This window comes from Equus quagga, chromosome 5 (assembly GCF_021613505.1).
Source record: "Equus quagga isolate Etosha38 chromosome 5, UCLA_HA_Equagga_1.0, whole genome shotgun sequence".
NCBI lineage: Eukaryota > Metazoa > Chordata > Mammalia > Perissodactyla > Equidae > Equus > Equus quagga.
Window position 1 is genome coordinate 101496390 of NC_060271.1, and position 16861 is coordinate 101513250.

General features: G+C 35.1%; 1 protein-coding gene across 1 annotated transcript in view; it reads left to right on the forward strand.

Moving 5' to 3' along the window:
- SRBD1 (S1 RNA binding domain 1) overlaps positions 1-16861 on the forward strand; it is a 206004-nt gene that overhangs the window by 97942 nt on the left and 91201 nt on the right. The gene's annotated exons all lie outside the window — the stretch shown is intronic.

The following is a 16861-nucleotide window of genomic DNA, read 5'->3' on the forward strand; positions in this document are numbered from 1 at the left end:
CTGGGCAAGACTCAGGACTTGACAAAAGCATGTGGGCCTGCATGCTGCTTTGCATAAGAGATGGATATGGCAGTAGTGATTGGGGAGGAGAGAAAGAATTCAAATATATTTCAGCCCCTTTGCAGGATAAGGCAAAGCAAAGCAAATAGCCGTGCTGTGTGTCTCAAAGGGCCCTTATGTGGGTATTTCAGCTTGAAAAGGGATTAGCACTGGAAGTCTGTGATCATGTCAGACATTTATAACTGAAAGTTATAAATGTTGAAAGTAGTTCTTAACATAATTGGATTCCAGCAGTCCTGTTGATGATGAGCTAAGTGGAGTGAACGGGACGTGATGTGTTTGTCGTCGCTTGAGCCATAGAGCCAAGAAACTTAGTATCTGGGAGTGGAGGGTTTAAAAAGCAGCCACATTGGGAAGTGTTTGATAATTCAAATCACAGAGGCTTTCTCTGAAAAGTGCAGATGGAATATATACGTGGTAATGTATACCACTGAATTTTTGCTTTTAACATTGTCCCTTGCCACAGTTAAAAATGAACCTTTTGATTACTTTAGTAGCTACAGGTCATATAATGATTTTTGCCAAACTGTAATCCTACATAACTTAAGTACATACCTCATGTCAATAATCTTATTTTGCATGAGTCTTATTCTTGTTTGTCGTGTTGCTTGTTTCTGTCCTTTGAAGTCAAGTTTTAGGACTTTTGGGGGGAAGTTCATGGACAGTCATAGTTCTTTCTAGGAGATGAACACAACTCTCACTTCTGTGGGTAAATTATAAATGTTGTACTATACAAATTGCTCCGGACTTGCAGGTGAAAAAAATATAGGGTGACTGGCTGCCAAAGACCATTGCTTACATCTCTGCCTTATGCTTCACTTATGTGTGAACACCTCTGCAAGGTGGTTTCTGCATGATCTGCAGCTCTTGGAAAACAACAAAGTGAGCAGGAGATGTTTTTCTTAAGAATTTTCTTTGCTCATCCAAGGCAATAGAGTAACGTTAAATGGTTTGCGATGAATTTTATTTTCTGAAACACCTTCTACAACTTGAAGTTTATTTGGTTATTGTGCTAAAGGATGGGTGTACTGACCTGGTCAAAAGAGTGAGCAAGAATTTCATCTGTCTTTGGTTTGTTTGTTCATAATACTGATGTACATGTGGGTCCCTAACCTTGGCCTTCTATACCTCTAGAAATCCTAGGCAGTCATTCACTATGAAAACACTTGCGTTTCTCTTTATTCTTGGTATATGTTCATTTGAAAAGCCTTTCAAGAGGAATTGCAGCCTGCATGAAATTATAACTATCAGTAGCACTTAAACTAACTACTGAGATGAAATTTTTCTTTTTGGATCCTGCTAATTTCACATATCAATAGAAAAGTAAAAATTTTCCCCATTGAAAGGTCCAAGTTTACTAATTGGTTGCTGCTCTTTGGGCTGAGCTAGATTCCTTAGGGACAACATTTGATAGAATAATTTTTGACATTTTAATATGACAAGAAACAATTCAGGGGAGTGACCTAGACATGTGCCTGAAGTGAAGCCTTCTCTTCCTGTGATTGTGGTACTCGGGGCAGGGAATGCCTTTGCACGTCTGCAGCACTTTGTAGAGCCTGTGATCCATCTAAGAGGGATAGTTCAAGCCTCTTGGCATACGTTTTCATAGGAGCTTCACCTAAAACACTCTTAAACAGTTGAAAGATTTTTTTCTATAGATATTAGGATTTGAGGGCTAATGCAGTAAATTCTAATCTTTGTGACAAAAACAGCTTTCAGAAGGACAATAAACTTAGGTATAAGGTGTATAAATGTTATGCCTCTTTATTCCTTAATTATGTTATAGTCTATATCTTTCTGACTCACAAGTATTATTTGCTTTAAAAATTTGCCCCTGGCACTTGAAAATGATGGAATAGATTAATTTCAGACGTAGGTTATTTTTTGTGCTGTTTTGTATCTCTATATAATGGAAAATTTACATTTTTAAATGGTGAAGTTAAAGCTTGAAGCAAATATAGAGTATACACACACACACACATAAGCTTACATGCTAATTTATTTCTGAAAAATTATCTTAGAAGTCTGCGTTTCTCCAAAGACATTGGGGAATGTTTAAAGGGCCAAATTGGAACTGAGATGGGTGTTTGAAAAATACCTGCTGACAGAAGCCTGGTTTCTAAGCCTGGGAAATAGTTTGAAAGAAAAGGAAAAAGTGATTTTTAGTTTCTTCTTTGTGTGTGTGTGTTTCTAATATGTAAGGTTTTGTTTTTTAACCAGTAGATAAGGTTAGAAATGGATACGGTCAAACTTGCTCATGATGATAGTGATTTATTCCAGGTGAGGAAAATGCATTCGTTTTACACTAATATATCCCCCAGAGATTAGAGTGAGTCGATGGTTTGGAGAAGTAGACTTCTTAGTGTCAAATGGTTACATTCTCTTACTTCTTTACAGGCCATTATTTGTTTGTATCCTGCATATTTTAGTGAACAGTTTTTTAATGGATTTGCCAGTTGTGTATGCGTATGTATGTGGGTCCTCTCCCTCTCGCTCGCTCGCTCTCAGAAACATATATCTCTCTGCTTCCCTTGCCTTCCCTCCCTCCTTCCTTCCCTTTGTCCTTTCTTTCTTTTTTTGCCTTCCCATTTAAATATAGGGAAAAGGTTAACATCTCTCATATCATTGTGTAAGAATGCCTATGACTGTAAATAATTTGTTTTATGAAGACATGATTTAAATCATGTTTATATTTACTTTTAGAAGAAACACCACTATTCAGTTTTCCTCTAAAAATAAAAAAACCAAAGATACATTAACATACACAAACTTGGGTTTTTAATCTAACATCTTTTTGTTTTTGTTTTCTTAACTTTCAAATGAAAATGATGTTGGAATATGACTGTGTGTGATGTGCTACGTTAGTAATTACTTTGGAGTTTGTAATTTTACTTAGAATTGTAACTGTCCTAAGGTTAAGTTAGCAAACTTGGAATTAATAGGAAAGATTCATTGGAGCCCTTTGATATAAAATATGTTTTCAGAACAGCATCAAGTCATTTAAAATTTACTTTGGAATGGAGACTTCATACTTAAAACAAACTTAGGAGAAACAAAATAATTTTAAAAGTTCTTTCAATCATTGTGCACAGTTTCTGTTGGAGGTGATTGCCTGCACTGGGGAATCAGGAAGTCTGTAGTTTAAATTCTTCAGGATCAGATTGTATTGCAGATTTTCTTTACACATGGTGTTAAATACATGTTAAGTGACAGCTGTAACATTCTTTTCCTTTCTTACCTTTGGGAATCTCAAGAACATAGATTTTGCTTTCTTCTAATTTGTGTTATTTTTATATTTTTAATTTTCAAGTGTGTATACCTTTAAATTACAACGTGACTAATTATCCGAACACCCTTCTAACTTTCTTTAGTATATTGTGTTATAAAAATCATATAAATATCCACTGGCCAGATTTTAAGAATTTGGGTCAGGAAATTTTGAGAAGGGATGGAGGAGATGTCATTACTTTTAGGTAAGATTAGACCAGGGAGTTATGTTTACTCATTTGTTGGTTTTAGGGTCCTTTTTCCTCTGCTTATGATTTCATCTTAGCATTGAGAATTGTTGAGATAAAATACATTTGCCAAAAATAAGACCCAACAATTAAGAGTTAAAATTGCCAGAGATACCAAGAAAGATATTAGAAGATTTTGGAGACCTGAAGGGAGAATTGACTGAATATAGGTTTACTTTTAAGTTTCAGAGAATGTTCAATGATTTTATTAAGGATAGTCTTTTGTGCTTTGGCTTCATCAGAGAGCTTGCAGTGAGTGTTATTAGCCAACTAACACTTAAGTGCCCTAGTTTGTACTCTTGCTTTTCCGTGGAGTGAAAAAACAGATGGCTGTTACTACGACCCTTTATGACACTGAAAATTATGAGATATCTGTATCTGATTTGTCTTAGTTCTGTTTGTACTTCAATTGAAATATGTACCCAATACGACTCCAGTGCAAATCTTGTTCATTTCGTATATCTATTTACCGTTTGCATGATTTTGAGCAATAAACATTCCTTGACAGCAGCATCACACTTTGTTTCTGCGTACACTCGTCTTTACTCCAAACGTGAACACAAATTGGTTTTTATCATGTTAATGAAAAAACAAATCCCTCTATTTCAGTGGGTAAAGCAGAACAACATGAGATGCTAGGAAGTCTGGAATCAATTAAGTTAGCAAAGTGTGTAGGAAAAAAGACAGCAGACATGGAAAATAATTATATCAAAATAATCATATCCATTTTTTACAGAAATGGAAACCTACAGGCTAAATGGTAAACAAATTAAATTAATTTAGAAAATTTTATGTTCATTTTATGTTTATTTGTATTTAATACATTTAATTTTCAAACTGTAGAATATATATGTAAAGGTACTCTTAGTCTTTATATGAGTGTGGGTCTGTGTTAATTGATATTTACTTTTATCCTTTCCATGTTGTTAATCAGCCTTAGAATAAGATCTGAAAATACAAAGATGAGAAATTACTTGAGCAACTACACAGAGTTGAAGAATAGTATTTGCTGGTTGCTTAAAAGTCAAGACGAGATAATGTAGGGTCCACTGAATTGTTTTAGTGTGAAAATAGGCACAGTTATATGACAAATAAATCAATTTCAGTGGTGTAGCCATAGGGAGTAAAAATGTTGTAGAGAAAAAAACCGATTTCTTTGTGACAGAATTAGAAGATCATGCTTGTTCTAGGTGCTTCCAAAGGTCCTTAGATTGACACTATTTTTAAATATTACTAACTTGAATCCAAGCAAAGTCCTGGCTTTTGTTTGGCTTTGTCTTCTGAGATATGGAAGGAAATCAGGTGTTTTGAAGTATCAGTCTTTGGCCCAGCAATCCCTTTGGATATTCCAATATAGTATAAAAACCTAAATGACACTGAATTTTCTTTTTCATGCATGGAATATGTCATTAACCACGTATTGCTCATCTGAGTGAATCCTAGTTTGTTTAGTTTCTGATGTATCTAACCAGTGATTGATAATGAATGCTCCAGCCTAAACAAATAACCTATCTTTATGCTTCCCCAGCATCTCCTGCTTTGATTCTCAGGAATTATTACTGTTTCTTAGACTCAGATCTGAGGAGAAACAAAGTAGGAGAAACATCCTGCCAGTTATGTTGAGCTTTGGGAACAAAAATGCTTATTGGTTGGGCTTCACAAACAACTTTCAAAAGGCTCTAAAACTTATTATTACTGGGAAAACCTGTGAAAAGATGATTGGGGAGAGAGGAGTGGGCAGAGGGTAGGTATGTAAGTAGGAAGAAGTCTGGCCTAACAGTCTGGAGACCAAATTTTTTTTTTTAAGCCTTAGTTTCAGATAATCTTGGTCTAATTTTTTTTTTTTTTTGAGGAAGATTAATCCTGAGCTAAAATCTGCTGCCAATCCTCCTCTTTTTGCTGAGGAAGACTGGCCCTGAGCTAACATCCATGCCCATCCTCCGTGGGATACCTACCACAGCATGGCTTGATGAGCCATGCCATGTCCACATCCGGGATCCAAACTGGCAAACCCCAGGCCGTCGGAGCAGAATGTGCACACTTAACCACTGCGCCACTGGGCTGGCCCTGGTCTAATTTTGTTTAACTCTGGTTCTCTCGTAACCCTGTATGTAAAATGAAGAGAGTACTTATGATTTTGACTTCCTTACAGGAAGTTAGTTTGAGTTAGTAGATCATAAAGCACTTTGAGAAAGCTATAAGTATTATGCAAATACAGGAGATTCATATTATTTACTTTAGAATGTTGGAAAATGACCTTGAAAAAATAATACCCACTTGTAGACTAAGCATAGAATTCTATGGCCATTTTCTTCTCTGCATAGAAGGAGCTAGTTTTACCAAGTTACCAGACAAACAGGATATGGACAGGTGCCGTTGTGCTTAGCAATTTTCCCTTTTGTGAGAGCCTTGAGTTGAATGTTTCTCTGGGCAGCTAATCCTTGACACTACAGCTTTGTTCTGATAGTGGCATCTGGCACTAGATTGATTTAACTGAGTCTGAGGTTTGCTCTTTTCAGAGTGTGCTCTCTAGGCAGCTTCTGTGTGGCTCTGACATGACCACATGCTGCTGCTGCCTTTCCTGCCTTCCAGCACCACATGTGAGGCTAAGGCATTCTGACACCTGCCATTTGGAACCTTTACTTGCTGAAAAATGTCAAGATTTTCAGACAAGATGAAGACAGATATAACTGATCATTCTTTCCTTTCTCAAGAATAGGCTGAGGGCATTTGTTCATAGATGGATGAATTGCTGAGTGGTACAGTTCTGTTAGTTTTGAGAGAGCACACAGGTTTTGTGTAGAAGATTCAGGTGTTGTTTATGTATTATTCTCCTTTTTACCTCTTTGGTGTGATACTAATTTTCTGTTTGTATAAGCAAAGATTTTAGTGATTATTTTTTGGATTTCACAGAATAAATGGTGAGGGTTGGGAGGGAGTTTTGCTCCTTACTCCACATTTTTGTTAAGACTGTCACTAGGAAATTGCAGATTTTTGAGGATGGGCTTTTGTTATGATCATATTGCCATAGAGATGCCCACATTGATGACTGTCAAATCTTAAATGGCCAGGAGTAAGACCTCTTGTTTCCAGTCCTTGCTTCTTCCTCTTCCCTTTTTTCTCTTGAGCCATCTTAGTGTTCTAAGACCAAAAATATCAAGATAAATCAAATGTGTCTTTCAGGTAATATGCTCTTTCTCTCTAATTTCTACCATGGTGCACCATTTATCTTTCTTCCCCTTAATTTGTAAGGTGGACGTATTTCTTATATCTTTAAGCATGGTGTCAAAAGCCATGGGACTGACCAATAATTCTGAAAACACTGGCTGGGAAGTCCATGTTCTTTAGTGCTTGCACTCTGTCCACTGTTCCCAGGTAATGGTTCAGGCCCATCTGCAGCTGAATGTACTCATTCTCTAATGTACTAAAGCCAGTTGCAAGTTCTCTTTTCTCTTCCTCCTAAAAAGGGTAAATGTGTTTGGGATGATAGTTATAATAAGCTTTGCTAAAACGAAACGAAACAGAAAAGCAGCAGATAGTGTGAGTGAAATTTACATATTGCTTATGCTTTCACATTTCTTTTGAATTTTTGAGGCTTTAGAACAGTGGTTCTCAAAGTATAGTCCCAGATTTCATCAAAATTGAAATCTCTTGTGTTTCAAAAGACCACTAAGAGAATGAAAGGACAAGCCAAAACTTGGAAGAAAATACTTACAAATCATGTATATGATAAAGGACTTGTATTTTGAATACGTAAAGAATACTTATAACTCAATAACAAGGAGACAAATGAGCCAATTAAAAATGAGCCAAAAATTTGAGTAGATATTTCACTAAAGAAGATTGGGAAAGGCCAATAAATACATTGAATAAATGCTCAGCATCATTAGTAATTAAAGAAATATCAAACTACAAGTATAAACCCCTTGGTAACCACTAGAATAGTTATAATCAAAAAGGCAGACATATAACAAGTGTTGTCAAGGAAATGAATAAACTAGAACCTTCATTCATTGCACCTAGGCAGTTTCTTAAAAAAAATTTAGAGCCTAGCATTTCTACTCTTGGGAATCTATCCAAGAGAAATGAAACCTGTGTCCACACAAAGACTTCTAAGTGAATGTTTAGAGCAGCAGTATTCATAATACCAGAAAACTGGAACTAACCCAAAAGTCCATCAACTGATGAATGGCTAAACAAAATTTGGTATATCTAGAACAATGAAATATTATTCGGCATGAAAAGGAAGTACTGATGCTACAACATGGATGAATCTCAAAAACATTATGCTAAGTGAAGAAGTAAGACACAAAAGACCACATTTTATGATTCCATTTATAGAAATCTATAGACAGGATGAATATATAGAGACAAAGTAGATTAGTGGATATCTGGAGCTGAAAGTGATAATGAAGACTGCAGATAGGCACAAAGGATAGTGATGGTTGTATAACATTTATTAAAAGTCTTTGAATTATACTCTCAAGATGAGTGAATTATACCTTAATAAAATCTTGAAAGAAAAAATGTGTTCCCAGGACCAGCAACATCAGCATCAGTGAACTTGTTAGAACTGCAAATTGTCAGCCCCAGAGCAGGAGAAAGTCTCGGGTGGGATCCAACAGTCTGTGTTTTAACAAGCCGTCTAGCAGATTCTGATGCAAGATCAAGTTTGAAAACCACTCTTCTAGAATCGAGGAAGGTTCAATGGATATGTGGGTAGTTTTTGGTACAGTTTTTGTATATTCAGTCTACCCTGTTCCTGTAACTATAGGAAAGGTTTGAATTAAGGATTGTTGTAGTAGAGTTAAAGAAAATTACAGGGCAATGGGAGTGAAAATAAACTCGCCTTTCATGTTCTTGATATGTCCCCATGAGAAACTTTATGACCGTGATGTTTGTGTACACACATGTTAGTAAATTCCTGTATTCTTTTAGGCTTGCTGTTACTTGACGAGCATAGCATAAACAGGTTCATTTGCCATAACAACAGTGGAAGTTTAGATCCTTGAAAGGAATTATTTCCCCTAAATATTTACACAGTGTAATATAGCAGAGCCAGAAATGTGCAGTGATCCCAAAAAAGTAAAGATCTCACTAGAGATAAAGAAGTAAATGGAGCAGCCAGCTGAACTGAACAATTCATTCTCTCCCTCCATCTGTTCAGTGTACTTTTAAAAACCATAGTTAGAGAAGGGGTTGATCTAGAGTAGCTGTCTTGCACATAGCATATGCTTTCAGGGTTTTGTTTGTTTGTTGGTTTTTTGTTTTCCAGTAGTATCTGGTGGCCAAAAGAAATTTTAAAAGTTGAGGCTGCTCCAGAATAGGGCTTGGCTATCCAAACTAGAGGCTGCCAGTTGGTGAATGTGTTAGATGAAGTTTGTAGAAAAGGTGTTCTTTAACTGGAGTGATGACTTCTGCTGAGGTATAAGTTCACTTCAAAGGAAAGTAGAGGTCGGGGTGGGGGATAAAACAAATATGAGAAGGGAGAAAAGGAGGAGTGAGTAACAGGGTGTAAAAACCAGTAAAGGTGTGTCATTTATTAGTGGAGTTCACTGAGATTGTCACAGTAATATTTCGGAGAATATTAAGGAATGAAGCACAAACTGTTGTTATTTCTAAAGCTTTATTCAGCTGTGGGTAAAAAGAACTGGGCTGTTAGTTGCTGGCAAAGTATATCTCAGCTTCTGCCTATTATTATTATTATTATTTTACTTCTCGTTGTCTCTTTCCCTTTGTTTCTCTCCTTTTTTGTTGTTATTCTTTCTTAAACTTTTAATAATTAGTATTATATTATTGTACAATTATTAGCAAAATATTAGAATATTATATCCTCTACATTGGTAATTCTGATTCTGATTTCTGTTATTGGATAGATAATAAAGGAATAAAATATTTTGCAATAAGTTTTATTCTCCAAAGTCTGTGGCATGCAACCTGAATTCCTCATATTTACTAGTGGATAAATTCCTATAGATGTATTTAAGCTGAAAAATATAACATAGGAGGGATAGAAAAGATGAGTAAATGAAGCTCCCTTTCTAAGAAAACTCTATACAATTCTCTATGCAATTCTCAAATTTATATCTGAAATGAATTGCATCTGAACAAGAATAAACAAAAATAATGTTAATGTTATTATATGGGTAACTACAAATTGAGCACATAAAAAATTGACAAGTTTGGAGTTAACTGCAAGCATCAGGAGAAACATACTCTTTGTTATGTGGCAGGATGGCAGGTGGGTTGACATATTCTTTAAATAACTACATTTCAAAATGTTGACCAAAGGACATTTTCATTGTAAAATTAGGTCAGTATTTATTCCCTACCCTCTTAGTTTTTGTGTTGTGCTAGGTGAACATGGAATGTTTACAGTACTGCTGCAAACAAAAGACTCTTCCGCAGTTATCGTCCCTCTCTTTGAGACTGCTTTTCTTGTCCTGGAATCAGTGGGGCCCTTGTCCTTTTGCCTAGTCTAACACACCACTTACACACCCGGCCTGGGGTCGCTCCTGGGGCAGGTTTTTTTCTTGAGTTCCCTTAGTGGTATCATGCAGTACTTGGAACAACTTCACGTTGGTCTCAAACATAGATGAGGGAAAAAAAAGAAATAAAGGGGGGATTTTTAAGAAGGAAAGCAGAAGAAAGTAAAGGGAAGGGAGAGAGAGAATGAATGGGATGCTTACTGTGGAGAGTAGTGGAGACCCACAATTTCTGCGGATGCTGTTTTTTGTCAGAAATTGCTTCTAACTCAGTGGAGAGACAGCGTACAAATAGGAGACAAGCTCTCCATCCTCTTTGTCCTTCACTTTGTTGATTTGCTTTCCCCTCTGATGGTATTTGAAGACACCAGTGATTTTTGTCATCTCTATCATTGAATGACCCACTAACAGTAGTAAGAGTGATTTAAATGTAATGTTTTGACACGTTGTGGTACATTGTAGCAGCTCAGCATCATTATGAACATAAACCTGTGATGCTAAGTAGCAGAACCGGAGTCTCATGTTGAATACTGTCATTTTGTTTTGTTTATGGCTTGGAAGGATAGGTAACTGGTGCTTTGAGGAACCCACACTCCAGATTGAAGTTCCGTGTGGTAGACGCTAATTCAGATCTGCCCCTTTTAGGTTTCTTTTTGTGGCTAGTAAGTGTTGTTTTCATCTGATGTAGTGTGGGGCCCTGAAGGAAAAGTAGCCAAGGGAATTCTGTGATGTTGAAATCCTGCTCTGTAGATGCGACGTGATAGGATGTCCACCTGGGAGTACACTCACCCTTTGTTTGGTAGGTATTTTAACGTTCCCCAGGTTTGTTATGGGTCCCCTGTGTGATTAATGTACCATTGCTAGATGTGTTCTCTTTGGAAAATGCTCATCTTTTGAAAGATAGCTTAGAATTATTGTTTTTTTAACTGTGGCAATTGGAGAATTGCTTCTAACTGGTCTTCCACCAGGTGGTGCTGGTGTCACATACCTAAAGGTAAGCTCATTTGACGCCAGTGAAATCTTGAGGTTGTGTGTTTTCTCTTTTTCTGTTTCACCGTGTTTTGCCTTTTTCTCACACATACCACTTTCCTGGCATACTGTTATGTCACCTCACGTCTTTTATATTGTGGATAGTGAACTGATTGTGCCTTGGTGATCATGAAGGATAACTTGGGGGATGGATTGTGAGGGCAAGGACTAAGTAAAACTTAAGGATATATAGTATGTACTTTCTTGTAAAATTTTTCATCATGAATTTGCTTCTTATCTGACCTGTGTGTACAAATTGAGAACTTATTCTTTTCTGCTGAGCCACCTTTCTTTTATGTTATAATAATATCATAAAATGCTATTGTTTGAGATCTCCTAGAAGCTATGTTGGGAAGTTATTACTAACAAATGATATATTTACCTAGGTTTAAGTTCAAAATAACTTTAATAACTTGAAAAGAAAGGTTGGTAAAATTTTTTAAAATGTTGGCCATTGTGTGATAACAGAGTTCCTGGCCAATTAACAATTGTTATTTTAAGCTTAAATTTTAAACTTTTTTGTTTACAAGTAAATATTACATGGTTACACTGCAGAAAAATTTAAAGAAATAAGAATGCAATTAAAGGAATAATTCATTTAAGTATTATTAACGTGATATTACATAAGCCTTCTATTTTTTTTCTGTTCACTTCCAGTTTAAAATATCAAAGTTCATCTCATATCATAGTTTTGTAAACAGTTTTTTCACTTAATATTTTACAACAATAATTTTAAGTGACAGTATAGTTTTTCATTTAATGAACTCTTTAGTGATAGGCATTTTGGTTTTCAGTTTCTTTTAGTTAGAGCTATGCTATGATAAATAGCATTTAAAATTTTTTTGTGTGTAGTTTTAAATTTCTTTCATAAAAGTTCCTAAAAATGTAATAGCCGGTTCAGAAAAAATGCATATTTTTGTGACTTTTGATCTATATTTTCAAGTTACCATTCAAAAGAGTTCTATAGTTTAAACATCCTGAACAGTATGTGATTTTGCTTGTTTCCCTGCTTACTTATCATCACTGGATTACCTTAATTTTTAAAATGAGTAGATATTGCTCATTTAAGACTTCCTAAAGTGACACTTCATCTCTAAATACAGGAATTTAAAATTGCTTTGATATTTTCTTGGAAATAAGCTTTATCCTTTGAACGTTAAATGCTAGAGCCCATTCATGGTGGTTTGGATTTTGGCCTTGCCTCCTATCCCTAAAATACAAACCACTATCCTTTCATACTTCAGAACAGGTTATCTCATGTACAGAGCAAAGAATTAGGATCTGTGCTGGTGAGCTTTTTTAGCACTTTTTGTTGCCTGTTGAGAAACTTAGGTCAAGTCATTTACTCTCTCTCCACATGAATGTTTCTAGGTCTGAAAATTTGGAAGAATGGTTTTTAGATAAATTATTTTTTAAACTAGTGAAATGAGCTATGCATTTAGTATAGTAGCTATTTAGTACATGTTTTTTTGGTGGGCAGAAGAAAGGAAGACAAGAAAGCTGCTAGATATTGATAAGGCTTGAGGAATTCTAGTATACTTTTGTAAAGAATTAAAAACATATCAGTTTTTATTAGTTTAAGAAATATATCCTGGCTGATTTTGATATCTTACTAAATAATTCATTTTCATTTAAGTAGGTTACCTTTGAATTAAATTCTCCTGTTAACATAAGGAAGCATGTAATTTATTTTAAAATAAGAAAAAAAGAAAGCTATTTTCATATTTGGGAAATGAGAAGGGAGGAGACTGTGTAACCTTATAAATGAAACTACTAGCCCAATAACTTAAAAAAAAACAAACAGCTAGTTTTCCTGTCCCCTGAAAAGAATCCCCCTCATCTCAATTTGGTAAAAGAAACTGTCATTCTCCTATTGTCAGAAGGAGTAGTCACTGTAGGAAAACTGCTTGCAAACCTGGTTTTAAAAGATTCATCAGCCTACAGTCTGTCTTGGTAGAAGAGACTTATAAACTCTGGAGATATAAATTCTGTAGTTTAAAAATGTATTTTAAAAAAAATACAACTAATTATATCAGTAAATAATCAGATTTATGTAACATCATTGAATTTTACTTGAGATAAAATTTAGCATTTTTAACTTAAAGAGTTTTTATTAAAAAGTAAATGCATCTATATTGTGGGCATTTCACTTGCTTTTTAGGTTATAATATGTGGTTCATATTTTTTTTAAATAAAAGGACCCTAAATAGGGTCTTTAAATAGAAAGACCCTAAAACAGTGCTGAGTTAAATAAAGTGTTTAACAAATTACCAACTTAATTCTAGAGAATTATCACATTAACATATAGATCTGGTCACATGTAAGTCCAGTGGTAGCTTTTGAAATGTATTCTCATATATTTAAAGCTTTGAGATACCATATGTATCTATTTAAATGTTTGTCTAAACTAGCAAAATGAAGGGGCTTCAGAGTACTGGAATAATCTTGAAACCTTAGTTCAGTTACAACTGTGTCAGTTAAATTCCCCCAAAATAATAAATTCTGCTCAGAGTCATATTTGCTTCATGGCAAAATAAATAAAATGATCAATTTGCTAAGATTATGAGCCTAATTTGTTTACACTGGAGAGAAATTTGTTTTGTGCAATACGATACTTATTAAATCATTAGATATCTGAATTTTGTGCAAAGTTAGTTTTTGCTTTCCTCAAAATATATTAGAGATAATTAGAAAAATTTTCTAATAGTTTATTGGGAAACTTACCAATAAACAAAGTGGCTTATAAAATCTAGCATACTTTCTTCTGAATATCTATCCTTGAACTTCAAATAAGAATGAAACAAAGAAGAGAGGGGACGTTCTAATTTTTGTTCTTAGTAACTTTTCCTGGAGAAAATCATCACCACTTCCAGCTTGATTTGTTTCATTTAATTCTTGCCACATATACTTCCTAGGTCCTTACATGTTTTCTATTGAAGTAATCATTGTTGAGATTTTTCTGTTCATTTAGAGTATTTAAGAAGTCCGATTTGTGCTTAATACTGTTTATTGGACCCATGCTATCTAATAACTAAAGCATATGAAATTTACTACATTTTGTATTGATTTAATATTAACATTAATCTGAAATCTTTGGGTGCAATGTGTCACATCTGTTTTGTATTCCTCTGTTTAAATAAATGGCAGTATGGTATTTGAGGGAATATTTATTATCTGAGTGTTTTTCTTTGCAACAGTTTCCCGCAGTCTATTGAGAATTATAACTTCCAAGGGACAGTGAATCACCCAGCAGCTTCTCAGGTACCCAGCTACCAAAGGCCACAGTTAATTGGAATTTTTATTTACCATTTAAGTTCGCTTTGCTTAAATAGTGGTCATTTTGGAGGCTTCTGGAAATGATAGAAATAAATCTGTGGTAAGATTTTTAAAAATAGTATTTTCTCTTAATAATGGGTCCAGCCTGCACTTCATGGACACTCTGGTTTTTTAGAAAAAACTCTGTTAGACTGAGTGTTGATTTGGGTTTGAAACCAAATTTTCCATGACTGGTAACTGAATATTGTTATCCTGTGATGGATGGTGTTTCTTAACCTTTTTTTGGAGTCATGGGTTTCTTTAAGTAATCAATAAAAACTGTAATCCCGTTTCCTGGGAAAATGCATAAACACAAACACTTTGTATACAGTTTTAATTAACCCTGCCTCTCCCTGCCCAGAAGTCCAAGGGCCCCAGGTCAGGAAGTGGCACTATAATGGAACTCAAAAATCACTTCCACTGTGTTGGTTTCAACATCTATTATGCCACACTAAGAGTTTTCTTCACTTGAAGCTTTATTTGACATAAAGTTTTCTCCTTGATCATTATATAGTAGAAAATAAGCATAATCTAAATCTTGTTTTGTAGAAAAAAATACAGTTATCTTTTAATTTGAAAGCTGGTGTCTGAAATTATAGAATGTATTTGACCTTCTGTATGCTTTAAATTCTACCTTAGATGCATAAGAAAACAAAACTCACTTTACCTTTTGATCGAAAGGGAAGGCAACAAAAGAAATGAGTTCCTATGGATCTATGGTTTAAGAAAGTAGTGCTTCCTTAAAAAGATGTTGTGTTTTTTGTTTAGTACGAAAATATGGGTTTTTTTAAAGATTGGCCCTGAGCTAACATCTATTGCCAATCTTCTTTTTTTCCTTCTCCTCCCCTAAGCCCCCCAGTACATAGTGGTATATTCTAGTTACAGGTCCTTCTAGTTGTGTTATGTGGGACGCCACCTCAGTATGGCTTGGTGAGTGGTGCTAGGTCCACACCCAGGATCCGAACCAGTGAAACCCTGGGCCACCAAAGCGGAGTGTGCAAACTTAACCACTCAGCCAAGGGGCTGGCCCTGGGTTTTCATTTTAATGAGAGGTTGTACAGCTGTTCAGAAGTTACTTGTGGTTGTGCTGGTTCAGAGCTCGGACTTAGGTTTCAGGCAGGTTAGGATTCAAATCCAGCCTCCGTGCTTATCAGCAATATGACCTTGGGCATGTTACTTATCTGTAAAGAAAAATAAATAAATCCCCCAGAAGGGATTAAATGAGATAATATCTGTAAAGTGCTTGGTTTTGTACTTTGTGTATAATATGCACTCACTGTCCTCTTATTGTATCATGATGAGGGTATATGATGAGGAATAGGAGGAGCAGCCCTGCTTTTCAATTGCAGAATGTTCATTTTTCCTATTAAGAAATTTAGGATATTAGATCTTGGTTGCAAAAAAATATAAATCTTCGCATTCCCCAAAATAATCTTCTCAAGTCTTGGTGGCTTGTAGTTGTTGTCAAAGTTCACTCAGGAGTTCTCCAAAGACAAGGTAGCAAACTAAAGTTTTCCTATTTTCCTTATCAGTGTTCAGTTGTTACAATGGGGCAGTATGTTAAAAGTTATCCACTAAACTTGTCTCATAATTGAATTAATATTGAGGAGCAGCAAAAGGGAGAGGTTACTAAGAGTGAATTAAAAATTAAGCACTAACGTGTTCTGCTTTTGAATCTTGACCTCTGGTAGAGAGCCATAGGTGAATACTTAGGGTAGATGTTGTTTCTTTGCATATTATGTCATAAAGAAGACCTCTAATTTAAAAATGTTTAATAAACTATAAAAATGTCAACCACCATACAAATGTCAGCTGTAAGAGTGTTCCCATTGTGGTTTGTAAAGTATTTGGCGCCAAAGAAGAAAGAAAGAGGATGATATATGTGATGGTTTGATTAAATAAAAGATGAAATGAAATGATTTAACATCTACCTGAAGTGAAAGGCTTCAAGTTCACTAAAAGGATGATCTCAGACCCTCCCCAGAAGAAGTGGGATAATATCCTGTCTGATCCCTTTCCTTTTCACTTTGTGGTTAATTATAACCAGGTAATAATAATGGCAGTGCTTATGGCAGTGGTTTTTGTGAATATCCACATATGCACGTATTCACACACTTGTCTATGTGCTTTCCAGGATGCTTTGGAATGATTAATTCAGATGGGAAACATAAATGTCAGTCAATAATGAATTATAAACACAAGAGAAGCTAAGTGTATTCTGAAAATTTTGAAGTTGGTATCATGAGGGAGTATCCATTGTGTTTATCTATAAAGTATCTCTTATTATTACTGACAGAGAAAACAACTGAATGAATTCATTATAGATTTGAGCCTGTGTATTTCCTATGTGAGGAAACAAACATTACTTAATCACTTTATGTTAATGAAAAATTAAATGCTATAGGTATCATTGAGATATAAAGAGAGCACTTTGCCCTGCTATTTTCTTTCTTAAAA